Genomic DNA, 20,561 nt, shown 5'->3' with positions numbered 1-20,561 from the left:
TGTTCACACCACATAAAAAGTATAACACATTTCATCAAGCAGTATCGAGCTACCCTCCATTGTTAATATAGCTCAAAAAAAATGTCCCCCAAATATTGGCATTTGTATTCAAAGTGAGTTGACTAAATGCTTATATTTTGAAGAAGACCACTTGAATATTTATCTGCATGGAAGAAAGTAGATTTTAGTTTTCAACTCAGCTTTTCACTCTTTTATTTTGAAATAGTGGGGTGATATTTTGCTCATATGAGTAAGAACATAAACACAGTTGTAACCTCACCAAAGAAGTTCAAGAACTAATAAGCTGTAATAAAATATATGCCCCACCAGATGTGAAATCATACATAGTGCTCTCTAGATAGTCTCCAAGTCACTGGAAAATTTGCAAAAAGTTCATACTCTGTTTGCTTTAAATTAAAAAAAATTAAGCCGGGCATGGTGGCGCACACCTTTAATCCCAGCACTCTGGAGGCAGAGGTAGGAGGATCGCCATGAGTTCAAGGCACCCTGAGACTACATAGTGAATTTCAGGTCAGCCTGGGCTAGAGTGAGACCCTACCTCTAAAAATCAAAAAAAACAAAGCAAAACAAAAATAAAAAAAAATAAATATATGCTAACTTTTAAAGGGAAAGAATGCTATGGTTATTTCCACAATGAGTTCACTTCTTTGTAGAACCAGACAGTAGAAAAATGTCATCGCGATTTATGCATATTAAATTAACTTATGCACAGCTAACTTTATGTCAGAAACTTTTGATGAAAACATGTTGATGAAGTTTCCAGATCTTAGTATACCTTAGGTTTCATCATCTGTATGATGAGTATACTTTGTATTAAAAAGTAAGTTGAGTAACAGTCTATTTAAAAGTATCTACTTGGGTAGGAATATTTTCCAAGGTTTAGGCTGTTATTACAAATATAATTTTATGCTTATTGTTATATGCAAGAATTATCTTTCTTTTCTAGGTAGAACTTGGAGATGTTTGAAAAAAGAATATTTAGTGGTCAACAAGAAAAATTCTGGGCTGCACATAATGCTTAGTGGCAAGCCTAGCTTAGCAAGTATAAAGATCTGGCCTAAAACTCCACTGCTCAAGAAGAAATATGTTCTGTTGTCAAATTTTATGTTATTAGGTGGGGAAATCTCAGTAATAAACTACTAAGTTATGCTTGAATTTCTTAAAGTCATAATGTCTTGTACATAATTTAATCATTGCTTTTCCCTCCTTTTTACCTGATATACTTTATACCATTGTATAAAAGTCTAAAAGTCAACTTTTTGACTGAGAGGTCTTTAGAAATTTAAAAATGATTTTTAAAGTGTGAGACAAAAGAGAAAGAGGAAATATTAAGTGTTAGTTCTCTGGCAAATCATGCCCAATATAAGACAATTCATAATCAATGGGTATTTTTACAAAAGACTCAGCAAGCACACAACCAAGACTAACCTTGAGTCTCTGATTGACTCTTCTTTAATAAGGTATCCTAAACCTTTGTGAGTGGTTTGAAGCCACACAGAAACAGAGGTACTTCTGTGTTTTGCCCCAAAGGTAGGCTATTAGAGATGCTTCTATTAACTAATCCTCCTCACTTACCTGATGCTGCTGTGGGGAAACCTAGAGAATGTGTCTTTGAGAGCAGAGTCCCAGGCGTGTTCTTTGTACTTTTCATACATACCAACATAATTATGAAAGTTCTGGCTGAAGAATGGTGTGCCTTACACTACTTGGGTATAAGTGAAACATTTGGTAACAGAAGGTAATATTTTATACCAACCTCTGCAATCTGTTAACACAGAATTATATAAAACAATTCTGCTGAATTTGTAAACAATTCAGGTGTCCATGCATGCTTAAGAACAATGCAATCTTGATACTAAATTTGCTCTCACTACTGAATGATGATGAACACTGAATTGTCATTATGGTAAGAAACAAAAAACAATAGCAAAAAGTGTAAGAGATACAATTGTACAAGATGTATGATATTTTGTATTTGATTTTGAAATAGATTTTAACAATTCATATCAACATCTTTATGCAATTTATAATTGCTCATGGTAACAAGGATGAGCCCCAGGCAGAATTCCAGCGAGATTTTCTTTCTGGAGCAGTGAAAGTAAAAAAAAAAAACTAGCCTTGATCTATGTACATGTGTTTTGCCCCTCCATGATGATTTAAGACTCCAGTTTGCAATGGAATATTAAAATATTAGAAAAATGCCAAATAACTTCTACTATCAGAGAACAGTGGGGTAAAACTAACACAGTGCTTATATATAAAAAGTGTCATATTAATATATTATAAATACAATAACAAAACATCTAAATAGAAGTATATTAGATTTTGTAGTCACTGAGTGAATGGTATAAGCCTGTTTTAATCATGTGAAATCAACTGTTAAATTATGAGAGATAGGTATTAAATCACTTAGTTTAATTTAAAAAATAATCAAGCAAAGAGAAATATTAAACTAAGTACAAATTATGGCAAATAATATATTTTGGAGAATCCTGGCATATTTAGAAGAAATGCAGTAAAGATGGATAAGTAAAACTAAAAGTAAAATTACTGAGTTAAATAAAATCATATGTAATTATGTATTTTCCCAAGGAGAGCTATGAATCAGAGCAATCCTCAATATGTTCTGGAGCAAAGCAATTTAGTTTCCTAAGGTTGTTGGTAATTATTTTGATTAACAAAGTAATGGTAGAGCATTACTAAAATCCATTTCCCTCTTAATTTATGAACAAACTCCACTAATGCTCTTAAGGAATGTTAATAATTACAGCCATTTCAAAGATAAATCAATAGTAAGTCAATCCAACTATCATTCCTTTTGGTCATTTCAAAAGAATAAAAGCCATATTAATAAAAAATTCATAAATTTTATCAGTTTTAAAATAAATAGTTATTTTAGATATTTTGTGAGGCCCAAATATAGCTGGCTTCTCAATATTTAGGAATTTGTTATCTTTCTTGAAAGTATTTTAATTTTGAGAGCATTCTGAAATATTTGACACTTTCTGTTATCTGAAGTGATAATGTGAAGAAAGAACATTATCCTCACGACACTGTTTTCATTTTCTCTCAACAGTTGAAATAGGTGTATATTTGGGCAAGACTCCTCTGTGTTGATCCTTTTGGGAAAATGTTAGCAGAACTACTGTACCCACACAAACAAAAGCTCTATTAATCTGGGTTGAATGAGGCTTCATTATCTAACATACATTATATTGAACATGTTTAAATTTGCAATATTTCCACAGTCTATGTACCATCCATCTATATCATCTACTTACCTACCTACCTATCATCTATCTAACCTCCTTTGTCTATATTACTAAGAAAAAGGCAACCTATAACACCATTAGGTGGTTCAGATTGAGATGGTTCACATTTGAGTGTCTGGTTCAAAAATGTATCTGGAGCCAGGCGTGGTGGACCACACCTTTAATCCCAGCACTCGGGAGGCAGAGGTAGGAGGATTGCCATGAGTTTGAGGCCACCCTGAGACTCCAATTCCAGGTCAGCCTGGGCTAGAGTGAGACCCTACCTCGAAAAACAAAACAAAACAAAAAAACCCACATGTATTTGGTAGTAAATAAAGTTCCCCTCAACGACGAAAGTTTTGGAACTCTCGGAAAATATCAAAACAAAAAGTGCTCTTTGGAATGTGCACTTAACCTCCTGCTATGGTCAAGGAATCACAGCTGCAGCAGTAGCTGGAGGCTTCCAGATGTCAAAGCTCTAAAAGAGCGAGGTAATTGTAGGAAGAGGGGATACGATTTTATTCTCACAGATTATACTCCCATTGGAAAATCTCGTATCCGACATTAATGACAGCACTATGTGCTTTGGATATGCACATGATGAGCTGGAGGTCTTTGTGATCAAGTGTGACATTTGCCTCTGTTGGAAAACGGCAGGGCAGGATTGTAACATTTTGAAAACAAACAAGTAGGGGATCTCCAAGTGAAATTATTGGATTTGTAAACTACATGTAGGTAGGGATTAGCAAATGGTAGTGCTATAAAACTGGAAAGTAAGTAATGAAGTTTAATTGTAAGTCCTTTCACACTATAGCTTACCATTTGCATCAAGAGAGTATAAAATAGGTGGAAATAAATAAATAATACAAAATGAAACAGCACTTCTGTTTTAGACTGTCTTTGGGTAGAAATGAATGAATAGAAGAGAAAAGGTGATGATTTTCCAGCATTTAACAAAGAATGATCACACTCTAGTTTCCCTTGCTATTCAAAAACCATCAAAATATGAAAAGCCTAATAACCTTTCATTGAGAATGTAGAAATATGGAACCCTATTCTTCTATGGAACCTTTAAAAAGTGCACTGCTGTTGAGACATATTTCTCTGTCAAAAGTAATACATATTTGTTCATAGAATATCAATATGAATTCAACTTGAAAATGTCTTTGCTCCTAAGAATCTATAGTATTTATTTTTCGAATGAGTAGAATCACTGGTGCCTTGTTTTGGTGTGAGTGTTATGATTCAGTTTTGGATTTGTTCTTTCAAGAAAGTTCTTCTCAGCCAGGCGTGGTGGCTCAGGCCTTTAATCCCAGCACTCAGGAGGCCGAGGTATGTGGATCATCGTGAGTTTGAGGCCACCCTGAAACTACATAGTGAATTCTAGGTCAGCCTGAGCTAGAGTGAGACCTTACTTCAAAAAAAAGAAAGAAAGAAAGTTCTTCTCATCTTCATTGTAGCTTTCCTATGCTTTACCTAAAGAAATAAGTGTTTCATAGTTTTTACGGGCATCTGCATGATATTGCTGGCTTATTTTCATGTCATGTGTCTAACTGCATTGAATTTGGAGTTAGAATTAGAACACGATGACTTTTTATGAATCCTTGATTATTACGTTTGCCATGGGGAACACCACAGTATAACTGGTTTGCATTGCATACTATCAGATAAGGCACAAACCATGAGCCCACAAACATATTTCCAAACAGTTACACTAACATCATCCATCCCGAGAGTACAAGTTGGAGGTGTGCTGCCATCATTAGCCTGACTCTTTTTGAAAATGTGTCTTTGAGTCCTGACTAACTTATGCAATGCATTGTGTCCTCTAGTTTATTACTGCCTTTAGTTTAAAAGATAATTGCACATTTTAAATTAAAGTTTGAGTTAGAAGAGCCCTACTGGATATTTAAAAGATGTTACTACAAAGTGGAGCTGTAAAATTTTCTGGGTTTTATCTCAAAATCTTATAGATATGTTCAGACATATTACAGTGAATGACCAAATGGTAAAGAACTTATTTCTAGCCTTAGTATACAACTCAGTGTCCACAAAAGGAAAATCAGTGGCCTCACCATTCAAGAATCAGGACCACTTATTATGTCTCAAATCTTACGTGGTAACAAAGAAATATAGTATGTTAAGATTTGGTTCTTCCACCTTACCTGGGAAAGGGTCATAAAAGGGATATGTATGGGAGAATTCAGAACAATCTATGAAACCTACAAAGAATGAAGGGCAAATGTGCTTAATACTAAGTGCTCAGTAAGGAAGCCATATGCATACATGCATGTATATACATACGCACATGCACACGCATGCACACACACACACATGTATACACATTTATCCTGATGCAAACACACATATTTACATACACTCACTCATCAGACATTACATGAACTTACACTAAAAGGAAATCTCCATCCGTTAATAGATCTGAATTGTTCATGTACTCTTTTAAGAAAGTCAAGTCAAACTTGATCTTATCCTCTCCAGTGTCTTGTGGTTCAGGTGTTTCCTGTAAGGGCCTGGTGAAGGTTCAGCCATTTGGTCTGGCTTTTAGGAAGTAGAGTTTTATGGTACCTTTGCCGCTTGGGTCTAGATTGTGTTTCCCACCCCTTCAATATATTCTTAAAGTATGTCCTTATGATTTTTCTGTATTTCTTTGGTGTCTGTTATAATAGAGCCTTTTTCATCTCTAAGTTTTTAAAGTTTTGTCTCTTCTCTCTTTCTTCTGGTCAGATTTGCTAAGGGTTTATCAGTCTTACCTATACTTTCAAAGAACTACCTCTTTGTTTCATTGATTCTTTTATTTCTACTTTATTAATTTCTGCCCTGATTTTTATTATTTCTTCCCATGTACTGATTTTTGCTTGGCCTTTGTGTTCTTTTTCCATGGTATTAATGTGAAGCACTAAATTATTTACTTGTGAACTTTCTAATTTCTTTTTTTTATGTCCCCCCCCACCCACCCCAGGTAGTATCTCATTCTAGCTCAGACTGACCTGGAATTCACTGTGTAGTCTCAGGGTGGCCTCACAGTAATCCTCCTACCTCTGTCTCCCAAGTGCTGGGATTAAAGGTGTGTGCCACCACGCCTGGTTTAACTTTCTAATTTCTTAATATAGGTACTTAGAGTTATATATTTCCCTCTGAGGACTGCCTTCATTGTGTCCCAAAAGTACTGGCATATTGTGTTCTCCTCCTCATTTGACTCTATGATTGTATTGATTTCCTTTCCAGTTTCTTCAGTGACCCATTCACCCATCATTCAGTCGTGTACTGTTAAGTCTCCATGAGTTTCTGTATGAGCTATAGTGTCTCTTGTTGCTGATTTGTAGTTTAATCCCATTGTGGTTAGATAGGGTAGAAGGGATTATTGCGATTTTCCTGTATTTGTTAAGATTTCCTTTGTGTCCTAGTATATGATCTATTTTGGAGAATATTTCATGTTTATTCTGCAGCATTGAAATGGAATGTTGTATACATATTTGTTGGTTCCATTTGTTCCATGACATCATTTAATCAAGATGTCTCTCTGTTTTTTGTTTTTTGTTTTTTTTTTTTTGCTAGGATGACTGTCAACTGATGAGAGTGGGATATTGAATTTACCCACAACAGTTGTGTTTGTTTTGGTGTTATCTGTGACCTTAAGTTTAATAGTGTGTGTTTGATGAAATTGGCAACCCCCATGTTAGGTGCATATACATTTAGGATTGTAATGTCTTCCTGTTGGAGTGTTCCTTTAATCAGTATAAAGTGATCTCTTTTATCTTTCCTCACTAATGTTAGTTTGAAGTCTATCCTGTCAGATATTAGGATAGCAACCTGCTTATTTCCTACGCTCATTTTCTTAAAATACTGTTTTCTGTCCTTCACCTGAAGAAGGTGTCTTTTATTGAGATGAGTGTCCTGGAGACAACATACAGCAGAATCCTGCCTTCTAATCCAGTCTGTAAGTTTGTGTCATTTTGTTGTGTCATTGAGGCTATTGATATTAAATAAATATTGATATTAAATAAATAAATAAGGGAGGGAGGAAAGGGAAGCTCTTAAGGGGATGGTATTTTATATATGTAAGTGGAAGAACATATTATAGGGACGGGAAAGGCCTAAACAAGGTCAGGGGAAGAGATTGTATAAAAGAAGTGTAGGTGAGGGCTCAATCAAAATTCAAGATATTCTGAATAAGACATGTTAAAATCTACTTCTGGTACATCCAGAAGCAATTGATTGTGCTAGGGATGGGATATCTTCCAGTGAGTTTTGGGCCAGAGACATCCCTGTTGCCTCTAAAACATAGGCTATTACCAAGGACCTTGGTTTCCCTTGAGAAAGAGATGGTAAGACCCTATTGCTGAAGACTTCATATGCCTGAGCATATGCTTGAACCTATGGCGATCCTCCTACCTCTGCCTCCCAAGTGCTGGGATTAAGGGATGCACCACCATGCCCAGCTGTGAAATCAAAATTTATTTGGAACTTTGAAATAGCAAGTTGATAATGTGGATTTCAATAATGCCAAATTTGAATTTACTTTGAGTTGAGACCCCCATACTATGTGAAATAAGCAAGAGAGACACAATTATTCTCTCTGTCCTGTAGATTCTAAGACAGGTAGTTTGTAGACAATTGTCTCTGCAACATTTGATTATAGATATCTTTATGAAGAATTCAGACACCATGAACTTACAAATCTGATACTAACTACGAATCTATTTTTTGCATGTGTAGTATAGTGTGTCATTGTGTGGAGCACCATATGTGCATGTGCATGCAGAATGCATATGTGTGGGTGCATATGCACACAGATTTGAACACTCTATGCATGCATGTGTGGAGACTAGAAGAGAACATTGGGTTTACCTACTCCATTGCTCATCTGTGAGGTATTCTGAGAACTAGCCCCTCACTGATTCTGTAGCTTATTAGTTTTGATGCCCTCAGTGAGTTTCCAGTTTCTGCTCCTTACTAATCTGGTGTTTCAGATATGTATGGCCACACCCAAGTATTTACATGAATGCTGGGAAATCAGACTCAGGTGAGTTCAAGTCCCATGCTTCCACAGAAAGCACTCTTAACACTGAGCCATCTCTGTATCCTTGAATCTCTTCATGTAACATCAAGTCAACAAATACCAAAGCCAGCTGATACCAGAGAAATTACTTATATTTATTTGTGCTGATTTAATTTTTGTCAAGAAAATATGATTTTCCATGTCTGAATTCAGATATCATTATCATACCTTATACTTTTGCTGTTATTTAAATATGACAGCCACGGAGAGAAGGTAGATCTTGAAATCTCAGCTGAATTGGAAACACTTGGAAGATGAATTAAAATGATAATCTCATATATAATTGCAGTCAAATTCCTTCTGTCAAGTGTAATTATAGTATTTTACTTAATGCAGTTTCCATGTTTTTGGACATACACCCTGAATAGCGATCTCATACCACTCACAACTGTATTATTGTTTCTTCCAAATGTTCATCCTTCACAGAATAGACAACCATCTTCTAAATAACTAATTCAAACATGCCTTGCACTGGAGCATCAGAGTTTCTCAAATACATCGCAAGGACTTCCTTGTTAATCATAGGCAGTGTGGCAAGCTTGTGGAAGCAAAAACATTCTATGGTGGGATTTCCAAAAAAATACTCATTTCCAGTAATATGTAAGTGCAATGTTTCGAATATTAATCTAAGTAAATATTGTAAAACTGATTTCCTAGAAAAGCTAGGAACCTGGTTTGCGGTGTAATTACAATTTTAAGCTAGGTATGATGGCTTGCATGGATAATACAAGGACTTGGTAGGCTGAGTCAGGATGATTACCATGATTCTTTGGCCAGTCTGGGCTACAGAGTAAGACATGATCTTAGCAAAAACAAAGCAAAACAACACAAAATCCTCACATTTTAAAAACTTTGAAATATACAACTATAATATTTATTTATATTTTTAAAAATATTTTTATTTATTTATTTATTTATTTGACAATGACAGAGAAAGAAGCAGATAGAGAGAGAGAATGGGCTTGCCAGGGCCTCCAGCCACTGCAATAGAACTCCAGATGTGTGCGCCCCCTTGTGCATCTGGTCTTGGGGAATCCAGCCTTGAACCAGGCTTCACAGCAAGCACTTAACTGCTAAGTCATCTCTCCAGGCCTTCATTGGTATTTTTGATATCTTGCTTTTCTGACCATTATGTTTACTATATCATCATGAGTAAGCCACATTTCATACAGCAACTATTATTTATTTTCCTACTACCAATTCCTCTAATGGTAGAATCCAGCTATTTATCTGCCATGCTTCTCCTTCCTACTCCTACCTCTGTAATTCTAAGAAATATTCATAAATGAGGATATAAGCTTTTCCTCTCCATTTCCTCTCCATGAAGAGCATAATGCTAATAATGGGGACTGAATTTCCTATATAACTTATGCAATAGCTTGCCTTCTTTTCTTCATAGTAACCTCTTTTTTCTAGTTAAGCATGCAGGCCTGAGAATTATAATCAGCATACAAAAAAGTGCCAAATAAGGATAATATATAAAATATATTTTCATCAATGTACAGAACTTAGTTGTACATCATACATATATAGATTTCACAAAATATATAAAGTAAATTTTACTCTATGAATATTATCCTCAAGCAATTTAATATGAGCACTTACTTATGTTGAATCATAGTTACATTTTAGTATGTCTATATTTTGAAAATTATATATCTCCCCTACCATTTCTCATAGTGAGTATTTCTGAGTGAATATTTTCCTAACTAACATATGCAAAACTATAATTCAGCAAATGGCTGTTTGAAGTAATTGGAATGACAAGACAGATTACTTCCTAGAGTTGATTATTTTCATCTGAATATGAAAGTCACATTGTACAATTTCTATGCCTTCTATTGATTCTAAAATTCTGTTCAATCCAATGTAAAAACAAGAATAATTTATAAATAGAACTTAATGGAATACATAAGCTAGATAGGATCCTAGATTTTATCACCTTTAAGACCCTTCCATTCCTGAGGAGATGCTTGAACCAGAAATCTACAGCCGTAGAATGTACAACAGTGTGTTAGTTCCTGGTCAGTTGAGGATAGTCTTTGAGATACTGTGTATCATTTGCAAATATATTGTTTGACTTTTGCTAGGAGCTGCCAACATGGAACAGTAGCCAGGAGTCCAGCCACTGATGTTTTTATTTTGTTTTATTTTACTTTAAGGTAAGAAATTGTGAAGAAGAAAAATCAAACATGGCATTTTCAAAAACAATGAAGCAACTGGGAAGTGGGTCCAAGGTGTGGGAGATGGAAACTAACTGAGAAAGCACCCAGCAAGGAATCTTCACTATGAACAACATCTCCAAACCCGGGTCTGGCTTACCTCCAGCCTGGGCAGTCTGCACATCCAGGCTCTGGGCTTCAGTCGTCATATCTTAATCGCCTGACTCCAGCTGCTGGTTCTGTTGCCACCACAGAAATAGAAATTACAGCTTCTAACCCATCATTTTACCCCTCTCACCTATAATCGTCTAGTTCCAGTCTGTCTGACCACTTAACAAAGGTTTTGTTTTATTTTTGTTTGCTTGTTTTGCTTTTTTAAGAAAAATTAGGAAATACTCAAATGTACTTTACACACAGAGAACAGCAGATAGCCCTGGAAATTATTGCTGTGTAAAAACAGTTCCCTGCTAGGAACATAAAATGGCACACGGAGCATGGAAGATGATTCTCATAATTGAGATTGTCATGGGGCTTATTAAAAGCCATCATTTACCTGGAGGTCATTCTTGAAAAGATAAGATGTTTCATAGATTTTACATAAGCATGTTTTTCAAAGCCACACTGATCTATTTTAATGTGTATGTTGTTTGGTTAGGTCCTTCAAAGGGCTTTAAGGTTTACTTTTATATTTAAAAAGAGTGAAGATGAAAGCTATTATTTGAATACAGCATTGCATTCAGTGGCACCAAGATGCTTATTATAACTGCCCTGATGAGACAGTGTAGCATCTCATGCATACCATTCTCTTCTACTGTGTACTTAGGTACCCTGTCTGCTGGTTTGCCTAAGTGATGTGGCACATATGTGAAGAAGGACAGTAAACAACATCAATTATAAAAGACAGCTGCTAATGAGAGGAAGAAGAAAAGAGGAAGGGAAGGGGGTCTGGGGAGAGAAACAGGGGAAAGAAAAAAGAAAAGACTGAGAAACAAAAAGAAAGAAAATTCTCTGCCACAGAAAGAACAAAGGTTTTAACTGAGCTGAAAGAAACAACGTGCCTTCAACACAACTTAATTTTAGGGTACAACTCACCAAACTCTATAGTCTTCTGGAGATATCCATATTTCTCAGTTTCTGCAGAGTTGTCATTGGAGTTGTAGAGCAAACTCCCTTCAGTTTCCTTCATAAATTAGCTGATCATTTGGGGAAGATTCCTCTGCAAAAAAGAAAAAAAAAAAAAAGAAAAAAGAAAGAAAGAAAGAAAGAAAGAAAGAAAGAAAGAAAGAAAGAAAGAAACAAACAATATTGTATTAATGGAGGCCAAGTTAAGCAAACCAGATGAAGTTGATTTTTGTCCTTTTGGGGATGTTTTCCAGTCCACAATCCATAGAGATGGCCCACTTTTGGCATCTTGAACCTTTTCTAGGACTATTAATTTGGCACCAGAGCACACTGAGGTTCCATTTTCCCTAACTAAGCCTTGTCTAATGAGAGACCCCTGAAAAATAAGCTAATAATTTTAGCTACTTCCAACCTGATAATTAATTATAATGTTCAGTTTTTCTTTGAATAAATTTCCCATACCTTTTAAAATATTAAATACTATCTCAATTATTAATGAAATCTAGCTTTTATTTGGAAACATCTTACATATATTAGCCTTGTTCATATTGTCTCATTTCTCATAAGAGACTAATTTATTTATTAATACCATGTTATCTTTATGTCATTCAAGTCTTTAATATGATTGAATTTTCAAGTATTCAGATAAGACAATATTGAATGTCATTTGTTCATCTTTTAATCAGGCTAAATGAAGACAAGCAAATGCATACCTTTTTATTATTGAACTGGAGAATTCAGGTAGTTTTGGAAAAAAGAACAACTATGATGTTACAAAATGTTTTCTAATATCAAAGTTTGTTCATTTTCTTAGGTTAGGCATTCTCCCTTCCTGAGCATATTTGTTATTTTCATATTAAAAATATTTTTTAACTTTTTTCATATCACAACCTGTCTTCTGCCTATGATAGTCTGTGTTTGCTGGCACCTGGGCTGAGACTCCAGGGACTGCTTAGGAAGCATAGTCGAGAGGCAAGCATGACCCTGTTGGCTGAAAATATGAAGAAAGGTTCTAATAACTCAATGTGTCCTCCACTGAGATTCCAGCCCCGGGGGAAGGCAGAGGGCTCCTTTGAAGAGCCCTCCTTTCTAGCTGACACCACAACATTCAGAGACTCTGTGCACTTAGAAAAATAACAACAACAAAAAAAAAGTACAGGGAGAATCAATCCATGGAAGTCATATGTCAGTTACACTTCCAGATATTTTTAAATGAGAGTGCCATATTCGAGGTTACAGAATGGTGAAACATTACAAAAGGGAAACAAGTATCTGGCAACTCATCTCATCTGTGGTGTGGTAACTGTATTGCTTTTGGCAGATTTATAGTAAGAAATGTTAGGGACTTCCTATCTCCATTAATGATATAGAGTTTCTATGCATATCATACTATTATGTTTTAAAACAAGAAATAATTCACAGCTTTTCTCCTCACTCCAACAAATGACCTTTTTGGAATGAATGCTACCTTTGGAAATTTATTTTTCCATTTCCTACAACTGAGGACCTTCTTTATATTACAGATAGACAGAACTGTAGTTTAAGGAAGACTATAGTATTCTGAATTGGATTTAAAAAAGAGATATGCTCATTAGCAACCAAACTACTATTCTTTTTATGACATGAAGGGATAGTTTGAGATCCATTAGAATATTTTAATATCACAAATGATATATCAATTTATCTAGCTAATGTCATAAATACATGTCAACGAATGTTATCTAGTATTCTTCTTAGATCAAGACTGATACTTCCAATGTATAACAGCATGAATATTTTAGAAATAATAGTCATAAAATATTTTAATACTCATAGATTTTGCCCAATTTTCCCATTATCCTTTAAGATATCTCAAGGTGTCTCTTTTTGGATTATGAAATAATTGCATCCCTCTTCTCATTTCTATTGGATAATGAAATTTAAGAATTTCAGGAATTTGGTAGGGTACAGAAAAGTACAAAATGTGTTCTTGATTTTTTTTGAATTTGTTATAAAACTTTTTTAATTAAAATATCCCCAGTGCAATTTCTTGGTCTATTACCCATGACAGCTATTATTAATTATATTTTAACCTGTTAATAGTGTACTTTCAAAAGCACCCTGTACCAAGCTTTCTGCATACACTGAGCTCAACTACCGAGTCAGTTGGGTAGGGATGTAGGGAGACAGGAAGAATGGAATAATCTTTCCCAGTAGATTATCTTTCTTTGTGTCTCAACCCTGGCCTTTGCACCTACTCATCACCTGGCATGTTGAGGAAACCAAACAGACAGCCTTCACTGTGGAAGCAGTGCTTTGGGCACACAAGCTGAAACTTGCATGATTGGCAAGGCTCAGATGCCAAGGTCTGCATCTCTAATAAAGCATGAGGTCTCTCCAGTAATGATACCCTGGGGCTGCTGGGAGGAGATTTCTCTGCACAGGAAACAAACTCATAGGAGTTAAAACTATCTTTCAGAAACCTTTAATTCAATATGGTTTTGTATTAAATGAAAACTTTCTTATTTTGCAGACTCTATGATGGGAGCCAGTATTAATTTTTTATCCAATGCTTGTGCATAATCAGTATCTCTCTACTGAGCTCAATATTCTTTTTCCTTTTTAACCATGTGCTTAAACAAATAAAATATTTTGCCATAGCTATTGGGTGTCCTTTTATTTTATTTTTTTAACAGACCGGGAGATTTTATTTTAAAAAATAACATTTGTTAGGCTTTTTGGTGCATTTGAATTCAATCTGAGTCGTTTTGAGAATGCAGCCTCGCCTCTGAAATTACACAGATGTGTCAGCTTTCAATTTTCTCACTAGTGTTTTACACATGAAATCTATTTTCCCTGAGCAAATGAAATCTTTGTGTCTTTGTCTTCAAGGCGCGCTGCTTTCAGGCACATTCTGGCAGGGGCTTTGACTGTCGAGGCACTGGGGGAGGGGCCTGGCCGGCATTTGTCAGCTTGCTTGCATCTGTAATTTCTGGCCACTCAGCAGTATTAGGGACTACAAGGGTGGGGGAAAGATCTTGTCACTGATGAAAGCCAAACCTGGAATAGCTGGTCAATGTTAGTGACCAAAGAAAGAACAGAATATGAAGAACTTTTATTGTGCTTTAATGGAAAAGATTTTTTTTTCCTTTTTTGGAAATGGCTAATTTACTAAATTGCACAGGCTAACATTTTCAGACCTCAGTTTAGAAAGGCCCTGTCCATATTATTGTGTTACCAATTTCATTGCTTCTACCTTGGCAAGGACTCATGCAAGTATTTTAATTTTCCACCAGTGGCTTCTGGTTATTTCTGCTCTTATTTTCTTGAAACAAAACTGACAGCCAAATTAAACATCTGCATTTTGTAATCGGGATTTTCCCCCATAACTATTTTGCCTTTCATCTAAAATTTCCAGATGTTTTGGCTTCTTTATGTTTTTAATACATGCAAATATATTTGCTTCTATTTCAGAGAGAGGTGGTGGGGGTAGAGAAACAGAGAGCGAGCACTAGATAGAATGACCAGATGTTTCTGTAAGAAAAATCTTTGTAATCCACCCAAAACTAGAGGAGATCAGTATTTTTGTCTCTTTATGGACAACTCTACATCAAACTCTATTGTCTTGACTTCTAGCAGTTGATTATGTCTGTGCCACTTTACAAGTTAGTTGTGTGGTTCAGAACACATACTGTGACCTGCAGATGAACAAGGAAACAACTCCGCAATCCCAGTGTCTGGTCACCAGGATGGACTGTGACTTTCTTTTTATTATTGCTGTCTTTTTATTTTTGTGAGAGATAAGAACTTGTAAGCTGTGAGAAGAAACTATGTTTTATAATTCAGTTTCCGGCTTTGTACAAACGTTAAAGGAACCATCCATATCTTGCCTTGAAGTGTCTGGACAAGAGTTAAAAGAGTCTCTCCTATAGTTCAAGAAAACCTGCTTCTCATAATTAATAACAGGAAGCAGGGTAAACAAAGTCTTGCTGACAAATGAAACTGAAACAGTAGCGCACAGAAATACAGGCAGACACATCACAGCACTGTGGGGTAACACTGAGGGGCTCCTTGCAGACATTCACATGCCACATGTACTCACATAACACTTCAGGGGAAATGATTAGATTTTACATTTCTGAACACTTAATCGCATGCTTATAGAGTGAAGTCATTTCTCTCAGTGCAAAATATCCTCATGTAAATTCAAACTAAAATGATGTTTAAAATTTGGGAAGAAAATCATTTCTTTTTAGAAAAGAGATTTTTGGCAAATAAATATGAAGGAAGGCAATATATTTAAAAATATATAAGATGTTTAAGGTCCATTTTTATATAACACTTCTGGAAATAAGAATATCTAATAGGATAGCTCTGGTGGATATAAGATATTTTGAGGGAGTGAGTATATTCATGAAGTTTCAAACGAAATACACAATCATTAATTAGGCAGATTGCTGGGCAATTGACCTACTTTCTGCCTAAAGCTCCCTGGACAAAACTCTCTGGGAAATGTGGTGTCTTTATCTTCTATATGTATCATAAAGTGGGGACTGACTGACCTTGAAAGTAACAAACTGGGGTAATACATGGTGTCTCCATGTCTTAGAAACACTGAGTTCAATTTCAAGTCTTGGACCTTCAAAGTGGAATTAGAAATTTAATTTATACCTAATTTGTAAAATGAATTGCTTTGTCTCATAAGTGATTTCAAAAAAAAACACTGTATATTACAAATACTTACCCTGAAACTGTTAACTATAAAACTGGTTCAACAAATGTTTATTTCTGGTTTAATAGGATGAATAGCAGGACAAGAAATGATGACAAAAGCAAGGAAATGCTTTTGTTTCACTGTGTACTACATTGTGCATTAAGAATGTGTTTTGACTATTCAAGCATAACAAAAACACATCTACACTGTGCTTCATAGCTAGAGTTACATGCTTTTGTGGGAGTTCTTAGTTAATCATGTCTTAACCCTAGATGGATGAGAATAGACAGTGTCCTACAAAGCAGGCAGTTCCCTATGATCATGTGCAATATACCTCCACATAATTGACAGAGGAGTTAAAAACACTTACTTTATTTTTTCTTAGCCAAACCATCAGTGTCTTTGAATTAAAGGCAAAAAGGTATACTCAGTGTTCATAGAGTTCAATTGCAAATCAATACCCATACAGAAGAGATGGCTTCGTGGCTAAATCACTTGCCTGCAAAATCTAAGCATCCAGGCTTGACTCCCCAGAACCCACATAAGCCAGGTGCATGAGGTGATACATGTGCACAGGTGGTACATGCACACAAGGTGGCGCATGCATCTGGAGTTCTTTGCAGTTGCTTAGGCCCTGGCCAGTCAATTCTCTCTTGATCACTCACAAGGAAAAAAAAAAAAAAATCAATACAATTATTTAATATTGTCTTCATATATGAATGAAGAAAAATAAATGAGACATACTTTATATTTTAGCATCTTATATTCACAGTGACATTTAAACAATATTTTCATTTTATTTATTTGAGAGTAAACAAGAGAGAGAGAGAAAGAATAGAGAATGGGCACACCAGGGCACCAGGGACTCCAGCCATTGCAAATGAACTCCAGATGCATATGCCACCTTGTGCATATGGCTTATGTGACTTCTGGGGAATTAAACCGAGGTCTTTGGTCTTTGCAGACAAGTGCCTTAACCACTAAGCCATCTCTCCATCCCCTCATTGTGACAAATTTAACCAATGAAATAAATGTCTTCAAATGAACCACTGAAGTGGGATACAAATCAAAATGTAGCTATGTTAATTGTAAGTGATTAAAATATTTTACTAGGTTTTTCAATTTTAGAGCTTATAGGTAAGAAAACTATGTAAAAATTCCAAATTATAAAATTTCTTGTACTTTATTAAGCATTAAATGAACACTATGTGCTATTAACTATAAGCAACATTCTAGTTATTACAAATATTGTTGAAAGGGCTGCAGAGATGGCTTAGTGGTTATGGCACTTGTCTGCAAAGCCAGGGGACACATATTTGATTCCCCAGGACCCATGTAAACGAGTTGCACAAGGGGGCACATGAGTCTGGAGTTCGTCTGCAGTGGCTGGAGGCCAAAGAGCACCCCTTTCTTTCGCTCTCTCTCTCTTTTTTTTTGTTATTTTTATTTATTTATTTGAGAGCGACAGACAAAGAGGCAGAGAGAGAGAGAGAGAGAGAGAGAGAGAGAGAGAGAATGGGCGCGCCAGGGCCTCCAGCCACTGCAAACGAACTCCAGATGCGTGCGCCACCTTGTGCATCTGGCTAACGTGGGTCCTGGGGAATCGAGCCTTGAACCTGGGTCCTGAGGCTTCACAGGCAAGCGCTTAATCGCTAAGCCATCTCTCCAGCCCTCTCTCTCTCTTTTGATCTACCTCTCAAATGTATTAAAAGTTAAAATATTTTAAAAATTAAATATGTTTGAAAATATAATGTGTTAATCAATCAAAAATACAAAAAAAGTCAATAGTTACATTCTCTTCAGTTCTACCATCCTATAGAAATAAATATAAAAGGCAGAGTCATGTTATCTCATGATATTTATAGGTTAATATTTTGGAAAACATTAAATATATCCTCAAATTTTAGATCTTCTTGGGAGACTTTTAAGTATAAACAATAAAGTTTATTACTTTAACTATTAATGTTAAATTTACATTAAAACAATTGAGAGTTGTAGATGTACCTAAATGCTAGAGTTCTTTTCTACTATGAGTAAGATGATAGCTTTGACGACAGAGAGAGAGAGAGAGAGAGAGAGAGAGAGAGAGAGAGAGAGAGAGGAAACAAAGTAGATTATTCTCACAGGAAGGTGTATATTCTAGTGTACTTATATTCTAATATTTGAAACTGTTGGTGGAAATGAGTTTTGCTAAGGATTGTGTACTCTGTAATCTGGGTGAAGATGCCAGAGCCACTTCTATCCATTAAATTTACTCAATAGTGTGGTGCATAACATCGCCAATACCAGACAGGAGGAAGAAAATTTCCCTTGCTCTTTTAGGTTCCATCAGATCTCATTCTAGTAGTCCTTAGAAGAAACTACTCAGAAGTATTTGGTGTACTTTTGGAAATAGAACAATGACCTCTGAGTATATTGTCACAGCCAACAAACTCTCTCTCTCTCTCTCTCTCTCTCTCTCTCTCTGTGTGTGTGTGTGTGTGTGTGTGTGTGTGTGTGTGTGTGTGTGTGTTGTAGCAAAGTACTAAAATTTTAGTGGTGCCTCAGGGTGCAATTTTGCCACATGGGAGGCAAAGGCAGAAGAATTACCCAGAGGACAGGGCAGCCTGAGTTAGAGCATATGACCTTTTCTTAGAATGCAAAAAATATACAAATGAAACAAAAACGATTTAAACTATAGAGACATGAATTTTATTAATTATATATGCTACTGGGTTTAGGAGAATATCTGGGCATAGCTCAGTAGGAGGATGTGGCTTAGAATGTAGAAGGCCTTGGGTTTGGACTCCAAGCACTGGTAAAAGAGTTAATGAAAAGCAAGAATGAATAAAGCAAACATCCAAGTTGGACCTGTAGAAATGTTCTGTTAGGTCTCTCAAGTAGTTTTTGTATGATAGTGGTTTGACTCCTCTGTTTGCTCATCCTCTGAGTTGTTGCCGAGGGGATTTGTAATACAAGATGTAAGGTTTCTGTTGAGACCTCAACTGCAAACTAGCATTCCTCACCAAAAGAGCTCAAGGAAGAGCAAGGAACCCATTGGAGCATTAAAGCTCTCTCACAGATAATTTAGTAGCTTTGACATCCCATCCTGCCCCTTCTTCTGATTCCTTGCCACCAAATAAACAGTAACACTATACCATACTTTGCCAAACAGGAATGTTCTTTCAAATTTAACTCAGAGTTCTGAAGATCGTTTAGTTTTGCATTTCTGTGTTCTTTAGTTAGCACATCCCCATACATTTCCTGCCATTGTCATCTCTCCAAACACTGCTACTTGTAAAACATACTGAGCCCACAGGAGGAAAACAGCTTACTTTTTTTCATAATGTGCTATTAGCAGAAACTATTAAGATTAAAGAAGAGCTGTGAGGTCTCTTCCATCACAAATAAGCTATGGTTATAATGTCTCTACATTGAAGTAACAATTACAATTTTCTTTATAGTGTAATTATAGGTTAGAAATGGACATGTATGGTGCCTATAAATATGAGAAAAACTTAATTATTTGTGATGAACAACAGAACATGGTCAATATGTGCCTCGTAGTCAAAGCCAAATAGTGACAATAACTACCATCAATCAGCAATATTCTTTCCTCTTTCCCACCACTGACAAAGAGTAATCCAATCTGTTTTGCAGGGAAATTATGTTTATAAATTCTAATATTAGAAAGTAAAATCAAAGTATGTGGTTTAGCAAATATTTCTAATATCACTTATCCATGATATGTTTAAAAACTAATTAGTTTCTGGTTTATAAAATCTGTAGACTTATCAGAAGATAATTTTCATCAAAACAAAAATCTAATCTAATCTAAATGTTAGAAAATGTAATGAACTATTTTGAGAAAAAAATAATTTTTAATTATTTGTGGAATCACTTAAAAGACTTTTACAAATTACAATGACACGTGATTCAGTTTTTCAAATATTTTTTTATCTCATTATATAAAATGTTGCAAAATTAAGTTATCAGTCAAGCATTCTCCATGGAAGAAAAATAGAAAATGGTCATGCAGCTTTTTTTTTTAACTGATTTTCTTTTATTTTATGCAAGACAGAATAGCTATGAACTTGTCAGCCAATTTTCAGTGCAATAAAATGGTATGCAAATCATATGTATCCATTGCACAACAGTCATCTCAGCCTGTTTCTGGGGTCTCCTCATCCATAAATAAATACTAGTTACTCATGAAAGCAGGTGATGTTCCTATTTATTTGGAAATTCTCATT

General features: G+C 35.4%; 1 long non-coding RNA gene across 4 annotated transcripts in view; it reads right to left on the bottom strand.

The window, feature by feature from the left end:
• The window catches only part of LOC123457659, a 74,171-nt gene that overhangs the window by 26,321 nt on the left and 27,289 nt on the right, over positions 1–20,561 (bottom strand). For 3 of the 4 annotated variants that reach the window (XR_006635102.1, XR_006635104.1, XR_006635101.1), the window contains exons 2-3: positions 11,607–11,730; positions 10,675–10,753 (exon numbers count right to left, since the gene is read on the bottom strand). This is a non-coding gene — a long non-coding RNA (uncharacterized LOC123457659). The remainder of the gene's footprint in view (positions 1–10,674; positions 10,754–11,606; positions 11,731–20,561) is intronic. The other variant, XR_006635103.1, reaches the window with a different exon arrangement.

The sequence above is a fragment of the Jaculus jaculus genome, chromosome 1 (genome assembly GCF_020740685.1).
Source record: "Jaculus jaculus isolate mJacJac1 chromosome 1, mJacJac1.mat.Y.cur, whole genome shotgun sequence".
NCBI classification, from domain to species: Eukaryota; Metazoa; Chordata; class Mammalia; order Rodentia; family Dipodidae; genus Jaculus; species Jaculus jaculus.
Note: the sequence above shows the minus strand (reverse complement) of the source record. Positions and strands in the feature narration are given on the sequence as shown.